The sequence below is a fragment of the Triticum aestivum genome, chromosome 6B, assembly GCF_018294505.1.
Source record: "Triticum aestivum cultivar Chinese Spring chromosome 6B, IWGSC CS RefSeq v2.1, whole genome shotgun sequence".
Lineage (NCBI taxonomy): Eukaryota > Viridiplantae > Streptophyta > Magnoliopsida > Poales > Poaceae > Triticum > Triticum aestivum.
Window position 1 is genome coordinate 31,779,353 of NC_057810.1, and position 9,287 is coordinate 31,788,639.

At 52.2% G+C, this 9,287-nt stretch overlaps 1 pseudogene; it reads right to left on the reverse strand.

Moving 5' to 3' along the window:
* Positions 1–341: 341 nt before the first annotated feature.
* LOC123138713 (2-hydroxyisoflavanone dehydratase-like) lies at positions 342–2,918 on the reverse strand (annotated as a pseudogene).
* Positions 2,919–9,287: the final 6,369 nt, after the last annotated feature.

Genomic DNA, 9,287 nt, shown 5'->3' on the forward strand with positions numbered 1-9,287 from the left:
TTATGTTAGCTAGAGTTTTATTTTATTTAGTTAGTCCACGATGTTCTCTAAAAAACAATTTGTTGAGTATGATTAGATATGAAATATAGGATAAGATAGGATTGATTCTACCTTGTCTTGTACTCTAAAATATTCATGTACCCCAGTATATGGCCATGAGACTCAAGCAGTACATCATTGATTCCATCAATCTTCCTCTCTATTCATCTTACACAACTAATCCTAGTCCGAGCAATATCGTGGAGTGAGCATTTTGTGTGATTTGCACGAGAGACAGAGCAGGCTTTGTGCATTGCGTGGCTTTGCACTGCTGCAGAAAAGTACGATGCTTTGTTGAAGAATGAAACAAGATGTGGGTCGTTGAATATTCAAAGAAGGGCATATCAATGGCTGCTGAGATCCTCCGATCGGCCACAATCACAAACAACATCCCTTTTTCTCTCATCGGCCTGTTTGACAGGTAAAAAGATATCTATTATTGACCACAAAAGTCGATCTTGTGTAGATCATTCGCCGGAGAGGAAGGCGGCCACACGATCCAAGAGAGCCGACGACTCGTCGCGCTCCGGCTGAAGGAGGAAGAACCCATGCTCCTCCCCGGGGGACTCCAGCCACTCGGCCATGCCGGGCCACCCGCTCCCCTTGACGGCCCGGTAGTACGTGGCAGCCCTCGCCCGCGCGAAGTCCCTCTCGGCGGAGCAGACGAGCAGCCTCCGGCCAGCCAGCGCGCGCAAGCTCGGCGCCCCAGGAGCCATCGGGTTCAGCCTCGGGTCGTCCACCCCTAGACCGTCGCCGTCCGGGCATATCAGCGCCCAGAGCTTCTCCATGTGATATCCCGTGTCCGCCGCCTCGCCGTCCACCGGCTCCTTCCCGCCGAACATGGGGTGCAGCAGGATCGCCCGCTCCACCACCGCCCCCACGGGCAAACCGTCCTGATCAGTGCTCCGGGTGCCGGCCATGATCGCCATGTTGTGGACGATGTTGGCCCCGCCGCTGTCGCCGGCCAGGAAGATGCGGCCGGCGTCGCCGTGCTCCGAGAGCCACGGGTCGGCCCCCGACGCGGCCCAGCTGAGCGCCATCCAGGAGTCCTCGTAGGCGGCCGGGATGGGGTGCTCCGGCGCGAGGCGGTAGTCGACGGACACGGCCAGGATGCCGGCCCGGGAGGCGAGGGAGTTGAGGTAGCCGTGGTACATCTGGGAGGCGGCCGAGCCGAGGACCAGGCCGCCGCCGTGGAAGTAGACGAGGATGGGCAGCCTCTTCCCGCGGTCGGGGCCGTCGGGGAGCGCAGCCGGTAGGTAGAGGCGGGCGAAGACGCCGGTGGCGCCGTCGAGGACGACGTCCTGAGGTGACCCCGGTGGCCGCGTCGAAGCCCGGCTGGGTGGTGTCCGTGCCGAAGAAGCGCTCCACGCGGCCGTCCTCGTGGACGCGGAAGGCTGGCTGCTGGAGCTGGATCCATCGCACGCATGCAAGGTGGATCGTCAGACGGTGGCCGAGAGATGAGACACGGGCCCTAATTAATACTGCTCCGCCATTGATTAGCTCAAGGACTTGGAGTAGATGATGGTCTTCGCACGCTATCTTCCTCGTGATCGCAGCTGCCGAAGCTTCGGTTCACCTGCTGACACGCCATCATCGCTGACCAGTCAAGCCAAAGTACAAGCCGGCCGTTGTCCCTGCCCGATCAAGAGATGGACAAGAGTAAAAGGGACCGACGACTATTGCACGCGTATCCCAGTAGCTTTCCATCTGTGCCTTGGGTTTCCATATGAGACCTGTCTATTGTTGCTTCATATATCTTCGTCTTTCTTTGCACACCTACCAAACCTCAGATATCATATCCTTTCACTTTCATACGGTGTAGCCGCCGTGACGTACGGCGATGCTGTCCTCGTCCGGTTCCGCTCCCGCCACATGCATGGAGTTCATCGTGGGGACGATGCGCGCATGACCAAGGAGCTCAGAGCTTTTTGTCCAGCAACCTAGTGCCAGAATCGCCGCCGGCGCAGGCAAAACTGTCCTGGAAAAGGAGTAGGTGGATGCTAGCCAGGCAAGACTGCGGATGTTGAAGACGTACGAGACCAGATGCCCAACACATGTCTCTGAGCACCAGCCATCCAAAAAATGAAAGATCAAACTTGAGAGGTGCCCGCCAACTCCAGAGCCCCGCCATTTCAAAAAAATAAAATAGGAAAGGTTTTAATCATTTATGTCATTGATTGTGTCCGACTACTTAGTTTTGTCATCAGAAGTTACAACTGCTAAAAAACGCCACCATTCCGTTCCATGGGTGCTTTAACAAAAATGTCACTAGATACCGCAAAAATGCCATCGTTCTATTAGATGTTTCCTCGAAAATGCCATTAGGCGTCGTTATTGTCATGTCAACCCCGTTGACCAGGCCGTATGACCAAAATACCCCTAGACACACTTGTCAGTTTTCTCTATCACTTAATGATAAGTGTGAGCCTCGCTCGTCAGGAGTAAGCAAGCAAATAATTCTAGAGGAAAATTAAAACATTGTTGGGATCAAGTGGGACCCATACTTTATCACAGTGAGATAGAGGGAAAGCTGACATGTTGGTCCAAGTGTATTTTGGCGATTATAACATTGTAAACGGGCTTGGAGCTGACCGTAATGATGTCCAGTGTCATTTTTTAGCAAGAGCCTAACGACCAATGGCATTTTTGAGCCGTTGAAATTTCTAGTGGCAAAACTGATTAATGAGACACAACTAGTGATAAATGATAAAAACCAAAAAAAGAAAAAAAACTTCAGAGCCTCCATGCCTAGCATCAATGCTTATTGATCCTATGAAGAACGCGGGATACATCTGAAGTTGTCCTGAAGTTGTCCGGCCGATTGTATATCGACCAATACCGGAATCGACCCCTATGCCGACGGTCCAGGCCGTCGGCATAGCCCTGATTCCCGTCGGGGCAGGCCTATGCAGTCGACAACATATCCGTCGGTGTAGCCCGGGAGGCCGTCGGCATAGATGCTACCCCGACGGTGTCCATACATCTATGCGACGGCCTCGACCGTTGGCAACGCACCCCCCTAACGGTGCCTATCGGCGCCACCGTCAAGTGCTGCCCAACGGTTGCGCGCCATGTGGCATACGTATGCCGACGGCCTGGTTTCAAAACTATGCCGACGGTCCAGGCTGTCGGCATAGCCCTGATTCCCATCGGGACAGGCCTATGCCGACGGGCCCCGTCGGCAACATATCCATCGGCGTAGCCCGGGAGGCCGCGGCATAGATGCTACCCCGACGGTGTCCGTATATCTATGCCGACGGCCTTGACCGTCGGCAACGCCCCCCCCCCTAACGGTGGTTGTCGGCGCCACCGTCAAGTGCTGCCCAACGGCTGCGCGCCACGTGGCATACGTATGCCGACGGCCTGGCCGTCGGCATAGTTTCAAAACTATGCCGACGGCGAGGCCGTCGGCATACGTATGCCACGTGGCGCGCATCTGTTGTTCCTGGGGAAGGGCTTCTGGCTAGGTCGTCGGCATAGCCCTGCCCCAGGAACTACAGGTGTGCGCCACGTGGCGTCTATACCGCGTAAATATTATTGAACACTCGGAGCGCGATAAAATCAAGAGTTTTTTACACGACGTGGACCCAAATCTTGTGTCGGTGGGGCGTGGACCCAACCCGCCACTAGATTCGCTCCGGCTCGACCCAACGCGCACGATTCCCCCCTCTAACCAGATTCCCTCCGTGTCGACCATTTCCCCGTCCAAGTGACGACGACATTGCCGTCCATGGAGGGGGGCCACACCCAGGAGCCCAAGAAGGGCATCTATGCATGCCACAACACTTTCACACATGACCCGTGCAATGTTTCGGTGGCATAGCTACACCCCGAAGGCCACCCCGAATCCCCGTTGACTAGGATATGTAGCCCTTTGACTATCGCCGGATGGGCTTTGACCAGTGTACTCTTCCACCTGGTTGTGATAGGTCAGCCCATAGCAACATCCCCGAACACGGTCTAGACCCTACCCACCACTAGATTCCCTCTGGCTCTACCATACCCGCACGATTCCCCCCTCCGAGTGACGGCGGCACTACCGTCCGTGGAGGGGGGGCTAACCAAGGAGCCCCAAGACGGGCGTTTGCGCATGCCACATCACTTTCACACATGCATCAGGACCCGTGCGATGTTTCGGTGGCATAGCTACACCCCAAAGGCCACCCCGAATCCCAGTTGACCAGGAGATCTAGCCCTTTGACTATCGCCGGACGGGCTTTGACCAGTGGACTCTTCCACCTGGTTGCGATAGGTCAGCCCATAGCAAACATCGCGGAACACGGTCTGGACCCAACCCACCACTAGATTCCCTCCGGTTCTACCGTACTCGCACGATTCCCCCCTCCAAGTGACGGCGGCACTGCCGTCCGTGGAGGGGGGAGCCTAACCAAGGAACCCAAAGCGGGCGTCTACGCATGCCACAACACTTTCACACATGCATCAGGACCCGTGCGATGTTTCGGTGGCATAGCTACACTCCGATTCCCCCCTCTAACCAGATTCCCTTCGTGTCGACCGTTTGCGCCCCCCGTGACACGTCGGCTGCGACGTCCGTGAGGGGGGCAACTGATATACCATTGGGGTATGTTCTTTGTTTAGATAAGGCACATTTGTGTTGTGAAAAAAATAAAATTATAAATAAAATAGGGAAAATTTGAACAAATTCTATGCGGCCGTCGGCATAGCTGCGCACACGGTGCGACGATGCCCTGGATCGATGAGATGGCGAAGCACGCGGATTGATGACGTGGCAGAGGCCATGGGCCAGGCCTACGTTGACGGCTATGCCATCAGCATACCTCTGCCACACCACGGACCCCTTTCACCTCGGATCGATGATGTGGAGACGGCGCGGATCAGTGATGTCAGCAAATCTATGCCGACGGCCGCCGTTAGCCCCCATCGGCGTAGTTACGACGCCGTCAAATGGTCGCCGCTGACCGGGTAGCCTGGCCCGGGCTATGCCGACGGCCACCGTAGGCGTATCTCGAGCGGTCCCGACGGCCGCGGTATGCCAACGGCCCCCGTCGGCGTAGATTGACATATGCCGACGGCTTTTCTACGCCTACGGCCTGCCCTAGGCCACCGGGATATGTCCATCTATGCCGACGGCCCCCGTCGGCATAGATGAGGCCGTCGGCAACTACGTAAATTCTGGTACTGCGACTGTCGTTGCTCCTGTACTGCCGTCCACAGTGTGCAAAATTGGCAGATCGTACTCCATAAAAACCTAGCATTCAGAACACTACGGTCATCTTTGGCAGCCAGAAGTTTTCGGGCTCACCTGGACTTGCTCCAACATCGCCAAAAACTGATCCGGTGGTCCTAATACCACGTTTGGAGACAAAGCAGGTGGCATCAGGGTGTTGCCTCCTTTTACTGCTCAATCTGATTATCAGGTATACATATACTCCCTCCGTTCTCAAATATTTGTTTTTCTAGCCATCTCAAATGAAATACAACATACGGATGTATGTAGACATGTTTTAAAGTGTAGATTCACTTATTTTGCTTCGTATGTAGTCACTTGTTGAAATCTCTGGAAAGACAATTATTTAGGAACGGAGGGAGTACATACAATGAATAACGTGCCACTTTACTTACGGATGGACGAAATTCAATCTGATTCTCACTTATACACACACACATTTATATATATATATATATATATATATATATATATATATATATATATATATATATATATATACAAATAATCAATAGGGAACCATTTTATTTAATTTACGATGATAATGAAGATGATCCTTGTAAGATTGTGACTACAGCTTGAACTTGTTGTACCAGTCCACGAGTCGCTGTAAGCACCCAGGTTTAGTCTCGAATAGTGGACTGAAGTATTTATCCACGTCCTCCTTAAACCATGGTTCGCCACAGTACATGCGATTGAACATGGCAGTTGATAGAAGCCACACGACGGTAATGAACTCACCGCCGCTGTTGAGCTGCCTGGCGTGGGAATCCCTGCTGCAGTGGTGGGACGCATAGCACAACATCTCCACCCACACCCCAAGTACCACCTTCAGCACCTCCGGCACGCCCCGCTCCTCCATATCTAGCAGCCTTCTGGCAAGCTCTGCTCCATGGGCTAAGGCAGGCGGAGCTCCAGAGCCAAGCTCCTTTCTTTGGATGCGTTCAATGAGATTCTTCGCACCTGGCTTACCCAATCCCACATATCCTACTTCAGCAGTGGCATACAATCCTGGCCGAACAGGGCTGGGAAGCATGTAAGGCCGTTCAACAAGGAGGAATAACATGTAGTTAGACAGCTCCCTGATTGCCTCCACAAGGGGACCTGCATGCCAGGTATAGATGAAAATTTCCGTGGCAAAATGCCAGGTAAAGATTTTATTATCAAAATCAATGCCCGTGTTCAAGGTGGGATCCTCAAAGAATCCATGCCATGGATTCAACGCGCACTGGCCACTGTAACTCATCATGATTTCCTCTTTACCTGCACACGCCTCCACCATTCTTTGAATCTCTTTTAGCACCAACTTCTTAGTAGCATCTGAAATCACAGTTAAGGAAGGGTGCATCTTCTTCCACAAGTCCCCGCACACAAACAAATTACGCTGCTCGAGTCCAATCGTAACTTGAACGGTTGACCCATCCACCTCCAGCAGCATTAACTTGTACTGTCCAATGGAACCTAACCATCTTCTACTTCTTTCTGCTGCCTTGACATGCCGCCGAGCAGATATGATTATGCTATGGAGCCAATCCCATCTTCCAGCACGCAACAATGCACACATCCATGTTGATCCAATCGCCCTCAACACTGATGCTGTCTCTAGGAGGAAAGCCCCACCCAGTAAGATGTACGTGACGATGACATCAACTCTTCCGAAATCATTTGTACCATTGCTGGATCGAAAGAGGAAGAATGTGGTGATGATGGCAACCAATGAAACAACACGGATGAAGCATCCCCGCCATGTGTGGATCACGGTTGCCTTGGTGTACAAAACATCATGCATCAAAGACAGCTGCATCTCAATCAACTCACACGCACATCCCTTATCAACTACTACCCTTATGGCTTTACTCTGGAATGGGGACGGCCAGAACTTATAATCCATGAACTGACCCATGCAAATGGGGAGCAGGTCATGAGCTCCCTGTAGAACCTCTTCAAAACCCAACCCCTCTGCCTGGTCCCACAATTCATGCGGGCGGTAAGGCGCTATTTGATCTTGTTGTTGAGCCTCTCTAAACTTCCTACTTTCAAGGAGGTTACTGATGTTCTCCAGGTTAGCTGACTTAAGCGCCCATACTCTCTCCCCATACTTGAGAATACCAGCGACAAATATCAACACCCCGCCTGTGACCATGGTCCAGCTGCCTGCCGTATACTTGTACAAGACATAAGCTACTCCAAAGGCCTGCACAACCAGAGAGAGTAGGTGGCGTGGCCATAGATGGTTGTCTTCCATGGCATAGGCAGTGACAGTGTCCTGGCCACCGAGATGCACCAACAGGAACGGCGTCCAGAACGCCGCAAGCTGTTGGTACTCATGGGACTTACTACAGAAGGACATGTGGCCAAGGATGTATATCTCTATGGAGTCAGCCAGCAGGTATGCTAGCCAGAGCAGGGTCCTTGGGACGATGGAGATGTTCCGCCGTCGCGTTCTAGCAAACATGAGCAAGAACACTTGCAACACAAAGCTAAAAAGCACTAGGACTTGGACCTCCCAATCATTCCACAGGCGCACCACTCCAGCCATCAGCGACCACTGAAATCCACATGGCAATCATCATATATACCAAAAATAAATTAGTTAAAGATACGCAAACTCCTTGAAAAAGTACACACAATGACAAAGAAAATCTTACAATGATACGCAACACAGTAAAACGTCGAATATATGTACATGTATCTATGATTTTCTACTTCCTTGATTTTTCTACGAATTTGTCTACGTAGTTCACACACTTGAGCATCTTTGCATAAGTACATAGTATATCGATGCACTCTGAGATAAGATGCAGAAGGTCCAGCAACACGACGGTGTCCTCCTCCTCTTCCTACCGCATTGACCTCCCGCGCTGGCGGGGAGGAAACCCTATACCGCCGCCGCCAGAGAACTCGGCCAGGCAAAGCTCCACCGGAGCCAGCGGGGCTCCCTCGTTCCCTGCGTGTAGGGGCTGGCGCAGGTCTGCCTCCTGGGGCTATGACGTGGGGCAGGCGCTGGGAGCCTTGGCGGAACAATGCGCGGGTGTGCTGATAGGCGCATGCAGGTGCAGTGGGCAGCGCTTTGGGCGGCATGGTTGATGGAGGTTCATGTAGGGGTGAGCTATGGTGGTGGTGGATCTGGCGCCCAACGGGTTCCTGAGGTGAGGGTTGGGGGCAGCGGATGATGATGGCGGTGGTGTCCGGCGGTCTCTTCTCACGGGCGTGTAGGCGGGGCACTGGTCGGTTGGTGGTGGCCTTTAAGTTGGACTACGGTTACAGTCTTACAGAGCTCTGCTTGTGGAGCCGAGGCAGAGCTCTGTAAGTATCGAATCTATGCTTTAGGCTGCGGACATGGCGTTGTCTGAGCTGATTACATGAAGACGTCGTCGTGGTTTTCCTCTCGGTGGCATAGGTCCAGGTGAAGACATTAGTCCGTTATCAGGCTCTGCACCGGCGATGCTTAGCGTCGTTCCCCCTCCTTGTGGAGCTTAGGTGACCTAGGGTGTGTCATGGTGTTGTATTTTAGCTTAATTGTTTTCTTTCTCGGCAATGTAATCGTGTGTGTTTATGATGTCTGGTTATCCCGGGATCTGCTTGTAAGAGGGCCTCCTCGGTACCATGTATATATTGTTCAGCCTTGTACCTTGGTTGTTGCTTTACCTATATAATATAAAGAGGGGCGCGAGCCTGTTTTGACATGAGCGCACTCTATATAATATTCTTGTGGTAGGCTAGACCAACCAAATGATACATTTGACATAATATGCACTGTTGTAACCTCTGGGCGCCAAATAAACTACGAAAACCACCTGTCTAATTCAGTGAGTGAACACAAGTGAGGAAAAAAAGACACGCGATGGTTCCAGCACTATAACCTACTACATACATTTTAGAGCAGTTTTAACATGCTCCCTCTGGGGGTAAGAGGGAGCATGTTAAAATTTGCCTACATTTTAGGAAAAATTGATGTCTAAGCTAAAAAAGATTATCTACAATGCTTCAGAGAAATGCTCCATTGATAATACAGTTTTCCCAATACGAAATTTCAGAA